At 41.3% G+C, this 15,959-nt stretch overlaps 1 protein-coding gene across 2 annotated transcripts in view; it reads left to right on the forward strand.

The window, feature by feature from the left end:
• Positions 1-916: 916 nt before the first annotated feature.
• The window catches only part of lbx2 (ladybird homeobox 2), a 34,160-nt gene continuing 19,117 nt past the window's right edge, over positions 917-15,959 (forward strand). For both annotated transcript variants that reach the window (XM_077732145.1, XM_077732146.1), the window contains exons 1-2: positions 917-989; positions 1,058-1,140. The gene's annotated coding sequence lies outside the window, so the exon portion shown is untranslated. The remainder of the gene's footprint in view (positions 990-1,057; positions 1,141-15,959) is intronic.

The following is a 15,959-nucleotide window of genomic DNA, read 5'->3' on the forward strand; positions in this document are numbered from 1 at the left end:
GATAGACCCTAAAACAGCATGGCTACTTCCAACCAGGAGGTCACCATTATTTGTTGATGTTTCTAGCTCAGCTGCAGTTTTGGATATAGCAACGAGGAATATTTGTGATTTAATTACACATTTCAGTCATTAAAAAGCTTCCCATGCTCACCAAATATCAAATATGCATAAACCACAAATTGTTTTTTAAATTCTCTATACATCTAGATAATCATATTTTGGGAGATTTTTTTTAAATCAATAACTTAGTGAGAATAAGGAGGACAAAAATGAATTAATATCACAATACATTTAGGTTTGAATTATTTTTCAGCTCAAATAATGAAGTATATTAATTAATTAACCTAATTATATATTCTCAAAAAAAAACCTAAAGTACATGCATAATATATGCCTCTGTCATTTTAATGTACTGTAAAATAAAACGAACAGACTCCTGGGGTCAAGGAAACCAAGTTTGAAAAGTACTACTGACTTACAGTCCACCCATCCTTTCCTCAAATAAAAATAACATCATTACAAATGTGTCCGATTGACATCAACCACTCGTAGAATCCGCCCCTCCTCGGCCAGTGTCAAGGCCCAATAAATCATCCCGTATCAAAGCGGCCATGTATCGCTTCTTACATTTCAACATGTGTGGAATCAGAGCGCGTCTGTCATCGAAGGGTTAGAAGGGGAAGAGAGTCATTCCCAGTTTAATGTGCAACATATGTGCCATTGATTGGCCCTTAGTTTACCTGAAAGCATGTAAACCTGTAGACTGCAATTAACATGGCAGATAAGTACCCCAATGTAGTGAATGTACACTCAAAAGCTTTCTTTAAGTGCTGCTACAAAGACCATTGCATGTTTTTTTTCCATGAACAAAATCTAAAGCTTAAGCTTAAAAAAAATCTAAATTTCTCTATTACAGGGCGACTCTTGTGTTTTGGAAGGAAACAAAAGGAGCAGAAAAAGAAGAAACGCAGAAAACAAAGGTCAATAAGGTAGGTCGAAAGAGAATAAAGGAATGAACAGGCTTGTGGAAAAGTGGTTAACATGTCTATCTTAACAGTTTTAGGATCCAAGTTTGAATCCTGGCAAACAAAGCAAGACAACATATTTAAAAAGAAAGGAATGGCAACCAAAGACAAGAAGGTATGTCCAAGGGAGAAAGGGGAAAAAGATGACATAAATTAGAAGCTAAAATGAAACAATTCAAACTACTATAAATTGAATTTAGAGTAAATTATCTTTATGCTGTGTCAATACAAGTGAGAGACAGTAAATGGGATTTCTGACAAGGTACGTTGTGCACATATATTTGTTTTTAAAAGGTAAAAAGTCAAGAAACAAAACACTCAAGTAGCGATAAATTATTTGTACCTTTGTTACTCGCCAATTCAGCTTTTAACCACTTTAGTGGACCCGAGCATACCAGAAATGGCCTTCAATTCATCTTCATGTTATTAATGGGCTGCACTGTCATGTCAGGTTTCAAGTTCCCCAACAAGTGTCCATGTGTGCGTGTGCGCATGTGTGAGAGTGTGTATGGTTTGTCTTTGCTGCCTAATGGGGACCACCACCTGACACCCCCAATTGATGGTATCAAGGGCAGCACTGAGATCAGACCCCCGCTGTAGTCCACAATTCCATAAATTGTGGCTTTACTTTGCAATGATTAGAGCAGTGTGTACATTCAAATATTTTTGAAAAGAACCACATTGCACCCGGTTAAAGAGCATAGCGTTGTGTGCCGTCCGGCAAAATGGAAAAAAGCTTTATCCCCATCCTGCAAGTACAGCTGCCGCACTGTCTTGAATTTCCTCCTTGCTGCACTTTCAAAAAGAGTAGATTGGATTTCCATCTTGATTTTTTTTTTGCCCACAAAAGATTTATCTCCACGCCGTCCTCCCTGATAGTCGCCTGGCTTTTGCCGAAAACTGAGGTGCCGTAAGCGGCCGCTACTTTTTGGAAAAAACGCTATTGGTTTCACATATGGCCACTTGGCAAGGGTTTTACGCACCTTTGGTTTTTACACATCAAAGGTGTTGGCTTGAGACGAGGTCAATTTTACAGCTGGAGGTGAGAGAGGTAGAGCTTTACTGCCCAGATAAACCCATAAAAAGCACAAAACGGTTCTTTTAAATCCCAGGCTGAGAACAGCGAGGTTTCCCATTCAAATTGGTTGCATTGTGTTAAAGCTAAACATGAGCAAAATGATCATTCGGATGCATTTTGCAATCAATACAGACCATTCTGACATCACCCATCAGAATATTTGTGCCATCGTTCCTCCCAACGAGTTAAGTTGCCACTCGAGTAACAGTAGCTGGTCTTGATTTTCTCGATACGAAACATTTGATATCCTACTTCTGACATTTTTCAACCAATTGTCTTGATACTAGTTACTGCTGTAGTGTTCTGTAGCACCATCGATTCAGTGTCCTCTGTCTGGTGCCCATAGTTAGCTGAGGTTGTCTCCAGCACCCTCTCCGACGGTTCAGAAAATGAATGAAGGTTAACTGCCTCAATAGTTATCATTCCAGTATTAAAATCAACGTAATTTACCTTTTGAAAAGTTCTCTCCACAAAAAAGATTGCAGATTCACAGAAAAAAACTACCCAAATCTGACCAATATAACGTCAAACTGCTCAAACATTTGACTAGTCATAACCTTGACATAGTGGCGGGGCTCAAAAAATTGCCTTGGAACCTCTTGGCGGCATGGTGCAAATTTCTGGGATTAGCGTAAATGACGAGTAATTGGAGGCTCCCTGGATACAGGAGAGCCTCTGGATTAAAGGTTCAAGTTGCAGTTGACGTCCCTGAACAGCCAGTATTCCTGCTAGGAGCAGCAAGGCGGAACGCTTGGAGAGGTGCTCTGTGGGAACGCTCGCCCACTGAGGATAAGATAAGATAAGAAGTCTGGGAAGGGACTTCTCTTTTTCCCGCCAATTAAACGGGGAAATGAGATTGCAATGGACTAAAGTGTCTCCTGGGATGCATTCCAACTTCAAACCATTTGAATTGATTTAAAGCAGGAGGAAACTAAATCTTTGGCTCCTGCGCTCCCCCTAAAGGCTTAAAATGTAATTTATCGGTAAAATAAATATTGCTTTTAAACTGTAAGACTTGGTTGAAGGTTTTTGAGAGCTTTCCACGAGTTTCTCTCAATAGTTGGCAGGAATTTGGGCCCATTTGCTTCTATCAGAACGTGTGTAATCCAGCTAGGTTTTAGGCCAAATTGCTCTCATGTGGCTTTTCATGTTTGTTCTTAAATCAATTTGATTGAGATCACGACTTTGTGATGGCCACTCCACTGATTGACTTCTCCTTAAAGCACTTTGTAACCAGTTTGTCAGTATGCTTGAGGTCGGTGTCCATCGGATGATAAATTTATGCTTGAGATTCAACGTCATGGTTTATTTCTTGCTAGGGTGAGCAAGTATTTGCACATAATGTTCTGTTCTGAGGATGCCATTCATTTTATGAAATATATCAGTTAGGGTTATTCCGATTCCATATTCTTGAATGTAAGACTGACTATTTATTTTTAAAGAGGGAAAAAATCACTTTCTTGAATGGCAAATGGCATTTTATGTGTACATCTTGATACACTGTAATGGCACTTAATGGCAGGTCACCTAATCTGATTGTGTAGTCTTAGGTGTTTGGATTGTTCAGTTTTTAGACATGAAATATATGAAAATGAGTGTCAACGACAAACTGAAAGGTGGCACAGTCGCACTAGAGTGACCACCTTTCTTCACGTCAAGGTCGCTGTTCGTTTCATTGCCACATTTGCGCATTGATCGGGCCGCCCTTGATCCGGTCAATGCCCTATCGGCCTGAGCGCCCATTAACCAAGTTAACCTTCTCCATACCGGGACGCTTTTTGACCCCAAGCCTCCCCGACAGACAGTTTTGTGTACGCTTACCTCGGCATAAAAAGCAGGATTGTCATTATCTAATGAATCGAGGCTGTCAAAATGCACTTGTGTAGATCATGTACACTACATCAGGCTTTAAAGGACATCCGCATTTTACCCACAATGCACATTTTTAGTCCTGATTTGATAGATGGACAGAATTATTAATTGGCGAGCAAATATCATTTCAAATGTCACTTAATGTCAATAAGTTATAATAATATCTAAATTGGGGGGAAAAAAAACAATAATTAACAACAAAGTCAGGCACTTTTAAACTGACTTTATATGAATTAATCAGAGATACAAATGAGCCGATTTAAAAATATGAAGATTGTTTTTCTTTTTATGATTACAGTTTTATTATTTGAAATTAATGTGAATACTTCAAAAATATTTAGGAGGATATTCGGTATATTCAGTAATGCTTCATGCAATGTAATGGGCCGTTGTAAAAAATATTTCACCCAATTTATTTGATATAACTATTGTCTATATCGACCCGACTTATGTTTGACTTTATATAAAATGAGAAACAGTATAAAATAAATTTGCATTTGGCGCAAAAATAAATAAATAAATAAACACAACCCCCCACAAATTTCCATAACTTTAGCTCACCTGAACATAGCCTCATTATTTCTTTTTGTGTGTTTGCACATGGGCACGTTTGAATGCGGTGATAGAGGGGATGCAACAAGGGAGACATGATTGTCACATTGATTAACTCTTCACTGTGACAATAAACTCTGTGCCACTGGGACCCCGACACATTTGACACACACACACGCACACACACTGCACATGCTCCCCAGGGGTCTCGCCGGACAGCGGTCTCCATTTCATAAACACATTCACTTCATAATTGAAAAGGAAACCCGGGGGCGTGTTTGGCCACATAATCCTTTTAAGGTGCTTGTGTGTGTGTGTTTGTGTTGGTGCGCTCAGTGGACATGACCCAACATCCCCACGAGGGACTCCATATCCACCACCCCCACTTCCACCCCTCTGCTTTGGGATCACCACAAATTAATGAATGATTATTTCTCACTATGTAACACAATGGGATACCCCCTTAAAGGACAGCCCCCATAACTCCTCAGCCCCTTTCACCATCTTTAGTGGAACAGGCCGCTGTGAAGGTACACATGATATTTTTTCATATCCCCTTTAGCACGCTTATTGCGTGGGTTCACTCCCATCAGCTTGTATTAAACTTTAGTGTTACCTAAAGTGTAAATCAGTAAATACTAATATAATAGATCACGAAGTAGGCTGACCATTTCCACAACCTCAAAGTAAAGGACATTGTGGCATTTAGTGACATTTTAAAATCTCTATAAAGAGAATTCAAATTTTTTTTCTCAATTCATCATGCTGGAAGAAAGTCCTGTACAGGATGTTATTAGCATTGTGACACAAGGATGTCCAAACTTCTCGGGTGTGTGAAACCATCCTTGAAATGCTGACAAGCCCCTCATAGAAAATGAATGATGTTAGCCGAAGCAAAAACAATCAGCGGTACGTCACTGCAACGATTCCGGCGCAAAACAGCTACTACTGTGACGAGAGATAAATCATCCCCGAGCTATTGTTTTTCTGAGCTCCTATTTGGAGTCAGAGGCCACTTTCCTGTGAACGGTACTCTGTAAATCACTTAGCGCATCAAAGAGCACCAGTATGCCACCCCCCGAACCGACACCGCCATTCAACAATTGAGGATCGTGCCAAGATGCGAACACGACAAGGATGCAGACTTGCATAAGGCCTTCCTCATGATAGTCATGGCAAAAGATTTATGAAGAGACTGGGAATGGCAACAGAGAGAAAAAAAATGAGGGAGATCCTTTCAGTGGCAAATGCTGAGAGATTAATGGGACAGTTTTTTAAAAATAATTTGTCCTACTCACGCGACACTCTTTTCTTTGCTATAATTTGATAAATAAAGCCACCACTATCTACTTTTCTGGGTAGGCGCTTCATTTGACTGTTCATTTGAACAAGTTCCCATCTAAAAAGCTTGTAAATAATCCAGAGTGGAAAAAAAACGACATTTAAAATTGAAACAAGTTCTATGCAAAACTTTTTGAGGGGCTATTTTTTGTTTTGTTTTTAACTTTCTGGGACTCGTTCGTCATCAAATGAGATGTTATGCTCTGTCCAGCTGGCAGAGCAACGAAATGTTGGTAATTTAGTGTCACTTGTTGCTTGAGGCTAGTTGATATCAGTCAGATATCATTTGATCAAATTACCTGAAGTTTATAAAAGGGTGAGCTATGGAAGTTGTCCATATGCATGCAGTATATTATTACATATCCATAGGATTTTCCATGTGTCCTATTTTGATGGCTTTGTCTACCAAAATGCATTGCAATTGTTGAAAATGGTGTTGAAAGTTAGATTGCTCCTTGGTTGGTTTGGTGTCATGTTGTTCATGTGTCTAAATCCATCCAGTTTCCCCAGGATATGCAGACTTGCCAAAATTAGTGTTTTCTGCTGTGCTTGGGCCCCAGGGATAATAATAACCAAATCCAAAGAGATTTCTGCAATTTTTTGCTTCCGACACTTTACTTCTGTGTGTGTGGAAGTGCGGGCGGATGGCCACACTTATTATTTTTTTCCAACCTCAGAGTGCCTCCGACGGAAACGCGCGTTTGTCCCCCTAAAGGCACGCAGTGTTGAGTCACAACGTCAGCCGTGCAAAGCTGCCAATTTGTCCTCACCTATTTGTCGAGTTGACGTCAACACGGGACTTACGCGCCACCATCGGTCCGCCCCAGTGTGTCTTGCGGGCTCTAAAATGCCATGCGAACAGGAAGATGCAGGGGCAGACATCCAAATGCTACCTTCCCTCCAGCATAAGAGTGTGGAGTGGTGAGACTCAAGGCCAACAACACGCCCTTGGTTCACATCCTCTGAAAGTAAGGCCCTTCTACGTAAAAGCGGAAACAGGCCGCAGTTAAACCAGGGCGGCACCAACACCATTGTGTGCTCAATGAACACCTTAAGGCCCAGGAATGGCAGGCAGTCCATCGCTAGTTAAGTTAAAATCCATACTTGGTTACTATGGATAAACAACAGTTAACGTTCCAGTTTTAGAGTGGCCTTATTGTGACCATGTAGACAGCCCAGAAGTGAAATTCCTTGTCCAGTGGACCTGTTGGCAGGAATGTTTGTTTTGGACTGAACGCCACACACTCCTGTGTGTACGCAAGTGCTTGCAGCAGTAAGACCAGCTAAAGGTAGACAATGTTAAACATGTAGGAAAGTGATATTTTATTCCCATTCTAACATAGTGTCAACTTGTAGCCACCACTGAGAATATATATGCAAGTATGAGTAAATGTTGTCTAGTCATAATGTGAAATAATCATTGCCGTGAGCCTTGTATCCTTAATCATATTATAATGGGAGGTACCCAGAGGTTCCAACCCTTATTTATTCATGGTGCCAAATTAGAAAGTAATAGTAAAAGGGAAGATGAGTGCATGAAAGGTTCCCTGTCCCCCTGGGCGACCAGTGAAGCGACATTGCAAGAGAGATCTAACCGAGGTTGTTTAGGGGGTGCATCTTCATGGCTTGAAAGGCAGCCACCCCTGACGCATCAAAACTTGTCAGTGGGAGTAGACAAAGACGACAAGGTCACGGCAAATGTTGCGGGTAACCTTTTCGTCGCCTGCTGATGTCTTTTTTATTATCACGCGAGGGGGCCCAGGGAGAGGGGAACGGGGTCTGATCCAGCTGAGTGAGTCCTTTTGCAAATAAACTCGCAAGCATAACAGGACTGCGAGTTGCAGTGTAAATTGGGGCACTCGTAAATCATGGAAGCAGTTTTGTCCTAGTGTCAATAAAAGTGTCAAAATTATCTTTATTCAGTCTGGCTTTTTGATACAAACAGCTTACCCAAGGATGATGAGCTAGAGGGAAAGAAACTGTTCATCTCCTGACTGGAAGTTCATCCATCATTAGAATCAGCGAGTGCTGTAATTACTATGTCAAGTAGATGGGACGATGCGGTTGGTGTGAGTGCGCTGCCATGTCTTTAAGCAGTTGGCACACGCTGATAGTGTTTGTGTATGTGTCCGCTCTCCCGTGAATCTTCATAATCATGCCCCACGTATGCAGCACATGCACTCTCATCTGTCATCCATAGGCGGGGCACTGTCAGGTGCTGCCGTCATGCATCGGCAAAGTCAAGGAGGGGATGTGTTTCGGCCTCTTGCGATTTGCGCCAGGTCCTTTTTTTCCTGATATATGCACCCAGAAAAATTATGATCACCTTCTAAATTTTAGGGATCTTTATAGTTTATGTTCTGGCAAATGTCCACCCCACGGCCAATTTGTTTATCACTAATTTACGTCCAATCCATATGAAGTGAGAGGGTACCAGCAAAGAAATTTTCATTTATTCATGAATTAGGCCATGTTCACCAAGCAAAGACAGAATTTCAGTCATGTGAGTATGCAGTAATAATTATTTTTTTCTCCAAAAAATGTATCGATAAATTGGTATCGGAGTTAAAAATACTCATAGAAAGTCGGGATCGGTCATGACCGTGTTTGTCTCCTCTCGCTTGGGGAGTTATCTGAAAAATGGGCACGGCATTCCAAGGTTGCCATATGGCTTGGCGAGACCCTGAGACTGAGTGAGCGGTGGAGCATGAAAAGAGGAGGTGGAAATGGAGTTAGTTGCTTGGCTGCTCCGTGCGGGCAATAAAAGCCTCGATGAACCATGAGAAGTGGCAGGAAGTGAGAGGGTGTCACTGGTTTCTCTTCACATGGATTCATGCTTTGATCTATGCAGGAAATAGCTTACTTCATTCAACTATTTTTTAGTACAATTTCAAAGAGAGGGGTTTCCTGAGTAAGATGCAAAAGGGGCAAAGTGCCAGGAATATATTTAAAAGAATGTGATGATGAGATGTGATGATTAGTTCTTTTAAAATGAGCGCACCTACATTTACTTATGCTAAGTTGAGATACTATTGGGGGAAATAATATTACATGAAAACATACACTTTATACACTTTGCATCAGTATTTCATTGTTGTTAAGTGAGCCTTTTAATCTGAATGCCAACAGACAAAATGCAGTTTACGCATGTGTAGTGAAACTGACTTTTTGAGTTCAAATTTATCAGTTAATTAGGTTTCAGCACCTGTTGTCCCCAAAAAGTCAATTTCTTCAGTATTGTCCCAGAGATATTTACAAAAATGTGAAGTAGGTATTGTATAGAATAATGTATTGTGTAAAAATGCATTAATAGAAGAGTTTATTCTGTGGCTAGCAAGCTTGTTCTGAATGACACAACAGCATCACTGCTATTGGAAGTGTTGCTCCAATGCAGTTAATCACCTATCATATCTAACCTAGCCGCAAATGTATTGATTAGTATGTTTGTCCATAACGTTAATATAATTGTATGAAACAGGATTTCAGAGCATATTATCTCATGATTTATAGGCGCACATAGCAGCCAGCTGCTGCCTGACGCCGCTGACATGTCCTTGAGCAAATGACAAAAGGCGGCGTAATTAATTAAAATTCTTCTCATTTGGAGGTGGCGCCGAACATGATAACCCGCAAATTTGGCTGAATCAAGTGTTGGGGAGACCTAGATGCGGCAGCGAGCTGTCGCCATGCAACTTGGACCCCGTTTTCCCTTTTCTCAGGGGCTATTAGGGAAATGTAACATTCGGTACCATATGTTGGCAGGTTGTTTGGGAATAGTGAGCCGACTGTATAGGTACACGCTGTAGTGTGCCTTTTTTCCAGTTAATTACAATCACGACATCACATTGTGGAGCAAAACACTCTCCCAGTTCAAATTTGACCAGGCACCTATCTATGTCAATGACAGAGGCTCAGTTTTGAAATTTTGGCATTAAGGGGTTAATGCTGGATAAACAAACACTGAGCTTAATGTGTGTGTTTGTGTGTGTGTTGCTATTCATTGGTGTGTGCGGGGTCCATAAGCCCCCAGGGCTGTTTTTGCTGGGCGGCGTTCTGACTGACTGGCGCACTTCTCTTAATCAGCATGCGACTAGCAGAGGTAATTTAAAGACGCCTTCTCTGCTGACAAGAATTAAATTGTGTTTTGATTTTCTCATTAGCCTAATCTCAAGCGGGCCTCGTTATTGTGTAATTTTCCTGCTTTGACACGACATCTTGTTCTGGGCGATGACAGCCGTTGCGGGGGTGCGGGGGCAAGGGTGGCAGCGTTTTGGGGAGGGGAGCTGTTCTGTGGCGACAGCTTTAGACGTGACGAGTAACACACCCCAAAGCGCACGCTTCCAGCGACCTCTGATGGGTGGCTTGCCGATGTAGGGGAAGGGAGGGCTCTATAGGGTACTGGCCAGGTGTATGTTTGTGTGTGCCTGTGTGTGTGTGCAATGTACAGTATGACTTTGTGGCAGAAGCATCATCATTTTAGCAGCCAATTGGTGCCATATGCTGAAAGATATAGTTAAAGTGAGTTATGGTGTTGACTAGTGTTGCACTGATGCTATCTGAACCAAGACAGCCCAAAAATACTAAAACTACAATTTGCAAGTACTAAAAAATAATGTGTCGATCTGGATTATGCATCTTTTGAAATGTAGTTTCCCAAGATAGGTACCAGCTATGCACAGTTGTTTCCCTGCACAAGTTAGATTAGATATCCATCATCCTTCTGCATTGATTTTCAAAGATGTTCACTAGTTGAAGTAAATGTCCAATCTATTTGAATTGGGTGGGTGGCAGTGAATGAATATTCATTAATTTTTGTTAAATGTGTGTCTGTGTGACAATTTAAGACTTTTGTCCTTAAAGGCTGCGTGAATGAATGCGATTTGGCTGCAGTCGATGCTGTGAAATGGGAGCGGTCTATTTGAGAGAGGTGTTTATTTGTCTTTAATGGATGATGGAAGCGGCAGCAAGTAATTGGGGTATGGCATTTACAACTCGCGGCGTCCCCTATTTGAGGTCACATTTGTGTTGAGCCCGTACCATCCTGACATCTTCTTCATGCCCCGTCTCTTCGTAACACCTTGACCATCGACAGGATTCACAGCAACAGGTGTGCGGCGTCGCAACCGGGTCACAGACCTTCCGCATTGGGCTTGCTAAAGACCGACGAACACGAGACCCGCGACGAGCCCTGCAACCCGGGATACTAAAAGGCTGTGATTTATCGCCTTCTGCCAGGGCTCGGCCACGGCTGCGTGGAAAACAGCCGTGAGGGTTAGCCTGTTGACAATAATTCCAGCCAAGTGTGTCTGCAAAGTGTCATCTTGCCTGGTCGTCTTAAGACTTTATTACAGTCAAAACAAGAAATGTCTGCCAGGGCTGTAAATTTTCTCTACAATCAATACAATATAATACTTAAAGTAGAACATTTAAGTAGTCATTAATCTTTTTGTTTTTTTTCCAAATGTGATTGTGAAGTCAAGCTATTGCAACAATAATCATGGTTCGAACATTGATTGATAGTGACAGTTCAATTAATGCATATGCAGTTAGTAATTTTATCAAATCAAGAAAACTGACAAAATAGTGGTTAAGAGTCTTGTTAAAGCCATTCTGCAGATGCTGTTTGTCTGCACATCCGACAGGGAAGCTTTTTGTCCTTCACACTTTCATGCATCAAAGTGAGCGAAGGAAGCCCGTCCCGACAGGGTCGCCACTGTTTAGGCCGAGCATCGGCACGAACAATGGTGTGACTTCATCGCGGTGGTCGTCGCCACATTAGCTGTCATCACGGCAGCCTTGGTTCCCACGCATCCGCAGCGAGTAGAAGCCCCTCGAAGTCCTTTGACACCTTGTGCCAGGCTTTACAGAAGTCCTCATCCTTCTTTAAGCACATCCTGTTTGGATGGGGGAGCGCACACGGACTCTGACCCCAGCAGCTCTCGTGGGCTCTGGTCAGGAACCGGCGGCAACAATTGACATGTCTGTCTCATCCCCTGACTTGACATTACAACATCTGTTTTGCTGGTGAACACTGCAAACATCTGCGTTTCTAATTAGTCAACACAGAGAATTGTTTTCCTTTGGAACGCAGTCGAGGAAATATTTATCACCCCGAGGCTGGGTTTACAGTGAATTACTAAGTACACAGTTCCGATTTAGTGCCCACAGTATATTGTCTCTTTGTATCAATATATTTGAATTCATGCCGCAGGCGGAATTGCCCAATTGTGATTTATTGCCTAGTGTGGTGCAACCACCATCAATGTTTACTTCGGAAAAATACTATAGCACACAACCATTTTAAAAATCACACAAAAAGGCTGTCCAGTTGTCAAAGTAATTGTACTACAGTCTTTTGTTTTCATGACACATTTCCCAGCCATGCCAATTGAGAGAAAAAAATATAATATATAATATATATATATATATATATATATATATATATATATATATATATATATATATATATATATATATATATATATATATATATATATATATATATATATATATATATATATATATATATATATATATATATATATATATATATATATATATATATATATATATATATATATATATATATATATATATATAAATGGTGTCACTTAATTCATGTAGTATAAATTGAGCCTAATTGTCTTGACTTTGGAAGCTCCTATCTGTAGCGTAGTGTATTGTACGTCAACATGTCTATTTCAGTTCATGAGCAGCTCTCTCCCAGTCTAACTGCTTCAATTTACATTAAAACAAGGCTGCCTCGCAGTGACGCAACCAACATCTGTGCCCATCACAATTAATTGAAATCTGTAATCTTGCGCAGCAGTGCTAATAATTCTCTCATGTTGCAGCAGACTTGCCAAGGCTATTTAAGGATATTTGTTCACCTCTCCTCAGACAAGTGCCTTCTTTAGTTGTCACTGTCAGAGGTATTTTTATTATCATTTTAGCTCTTGATAATCTAGTTGTTGTGCAAGGATTTTGGCAGACTTGTAGGATTCATTGGGGATTCTCGGTGTTGCTAAAACAACCAAAACTGTAAATGTATATGAATACTTGGAAGTTTGTAATAATTTCAACTTGATTTGAGGCATTAAGTGATAGTGCAACATTAATTGTGAATTTGTGGAAATAAATACTCTAATATGAACCTGATCGGAAATAGTCATCTTGAGAATGAACTAATGCTTCTCGCAAGCGACAATAGAATGCAAATTTTGAACTTTAGAGGTGTCATTTCACAGTAAACACATGATGGCTTCATCTAGCAGACGTAATTCCAGAAGAGCTAATTACCCCAGGCCACATTCCCACTCAGCGTTATGGCCCGCTCGGGTCAGCGGAACCATTGCAAGCTATTTGTTTCAGCTTAATCGGCACATGGTTGTGAGGGGAGAGTGAGCAAAGGGTATGAAGGGAAGGGAAGGAGGGAGGGAGGGAGGGATGGAGGATGCTGCACGCCGGGCCCAGCAACTAAGGGGATTTGACTCTTAACCCAAGTGTGCATTAGACGGGTGATGATCTGTGAAGCAGGGCCAGGATAGCGAGTCTCTTTTACGTGGTGATCTATTGGCCCGCTTTGGCGCTGGCGATCCATCACACGGAACTGGCAGTAACGGATGAGAATGATACGTTGGAAAAACTCTCTCATTTGTCTCTGTCGCAACCAGTGAACTAGAGGAGACGCTAATACAGGGAGACGGCCCGCGGAGGGGATATAATTATGTCTCTGCGCTCTTCTGCTCGCTGGCGCAAGATGGAAGACATATTAGGATGTAATAAAGCCCCCCCCCAAAAAAACCTCACTTGGCCCCTTGCTGCTTTCTTCACTCCCTGGATTCTCTTTTTCACACTTGCTTTCTCTAATTCCCTCATTCTGTCTCTTGTCTAGTCACATTTTCTATAGTTCCCTTTTCTGTCCTTGGGTTTAGGATAACAGCTAGTGGATTCATCTTTGGCTAATCATTTGGTGTAAAATAATGATTTTAAATAATGTTAGTACAGCTGATATCAAACATCCATAAGACAGTGATTGTTCCCTGTCGGCAGGAGCTTTATTCGGCAGTAGTGCAGCCTACTCACCAGGCTTCTGATTGGCCTCCACAAAACATACCACTTACAATACTCACTTCTGTTCTTTGAAGCCTACTATTTCATTTTGTCTTTGAATAGGATGGAAAATGTGGACGCTTAAGTGCTCCAAACCATGGCGCTTCTTGAGATCGAAAGAAGCCGCTTGGAAGGATTTTGTTCAAATAATTGCAAATTCAGGAGTCGGGATCTCTTCAGTGGTACTGGTTGCTTTCCAATGTGTTCTATTTTAAATACAAATTGAATGCAGTTGGCTTCCTTTTCTGCTGTTCTGGCTCCTCTGCTGACAGAGGAGTCCAAAGCTCGGCCCCGCATTTCCCGTTTATCAGTGAATCCAACCTGGACTATAGAGAGAAATGCAATTCCTGTTAGATGAGAAGTCTTTGGCGCCGAATTTTGAGTAAGCTGCCCACCGTTCGATCCAAAGCACCGCGTTGACCGGAACGTTAGCGTGCTGGCAAACAAAAACGATTAACAACCAATCTCAATTAGTTGCAGCTGTCAACCTATTCCTTGAGGAATTCCTAAAGAAAAGTTTCCACAATAAATTATGACCCATGCAAGGTTGGTGATAGACTAACCTTGATGTTATTTTACACACAGCTAGCAATTTATCTATTTTTCAGATTGTTGCTTACACATTGGATGTGGTAAATCTTTGTCTACGTTGACGCCTTTTGTCAAATTTACAAGTTTTAGGATAATTATGCTGTATTAATGGTTAATTATGCTGTATTAATGGTTAGGGCTCTATTAATAAACCCATTGACAGCGATATACATCAAATCTATTTGAGCTGGGAGTATTTTAGGTAGCAAAGGAAATCAGTGCTCATGACTAGCCCAGGCCCAGCTGCCCAGTTTTTGTTAGACCTCAGCAAATTATGGATACATACAATACTTGAATGTGACCTGCATTAGAAGCTTGCATTCAGCCTGCATGCTGTTGCACTTCTCTTGCTTCAACGCTAAATGGAGCTCGTCACTTAAGATTCCCCATCACCTCAGGGTCAAAACCTGATAAAATCAATGCAGGAAACAGTGTAGAATTTCAGTATTTTGATTTACATCAATCCTTTTTACATCTAAAAATATAAAAACTCCAATGTGAAAAACAAAGTGCTTGGCAAAATCGTAAGGTTACTTGTAAATTAAGCTTGAGCTACGTTCACTTCGAACTCTGCCAAACATCCACTTAACAGAGTAAGAGTGGATCAGATTTCTCTGCATCGACTTTCCCACAATGTCACAGCAGACGAACGTGATGGCCGACCTTAGGTAGGACCTCATCCCCCGTGCACTTGACCCAAATGTCGGCCATTTTTCTAGTGTCCCCCCCCCCCCCCTAACCGAAAGAACTGAGATGTCCCCGCTTTAGCTGCCCGCTCTGCTTCTTTACTAATTGGAACCAGGATCTGTAAAATAAATAAATAAATAAGAGCGAACTTAAGTAAAACATGCCGTAAAATTCTGAAGGCTAACCATAAAGCAACCAATTTCTTCATTCTTTAGAAGCAATCTCTAACTGAAACCGCCGCGTAAACTTTTACGAGGATCCCGGGGTCACCCGTAAAGCCGTTAATAGAGATGAGATATGAGCGGGGTGCTCGGCCTCCCATTTCGTTTGCATTTCTTTCCCGTTTTTTTTCCCGCCTTTCTTCCTCCAGTTCCACAACATTCTTTGAAAAGGTCAAATGTTTTTCACAGGCAAAAAGTCACGCAGACGCCACTCTTTTCTGAAGCTCACAAAATGAAAACATGAAGCACATAGATCGCAGATTTGAGCAGATAAATGTCACCACGTTCCAACAGCTTGATTGAGGTGAGGCGAGTGTGTAAAGGTTGAGTTTCTGGCTGTGAAATTTCACTTTTATCTTTTCATCCGGGGACACCTCATTAGCTGAGTGTTAGATTAATGGTTTTCTCATCCGTCAAAAGTATTTTAGGGTCATGCCAAAATGGAAGGACATTTTACATCCCGCAATTCGAATTTAGAAT

Source organism: Stigmatopora nigra, chromosome 14 (genome assembly GCF_051989575.1).
Source record: "Stigmatopora nigra isolate UIUO_SnigA chromosome 14, RoL_Snig_1.1, whole genome shotgun sequence".
NCBI lineage: Eukaryota > Metazoa > Chordata > Actinopteri > Syngnathiformes > Syngnathidae > Stigmatopora > Stigmatopora nigra.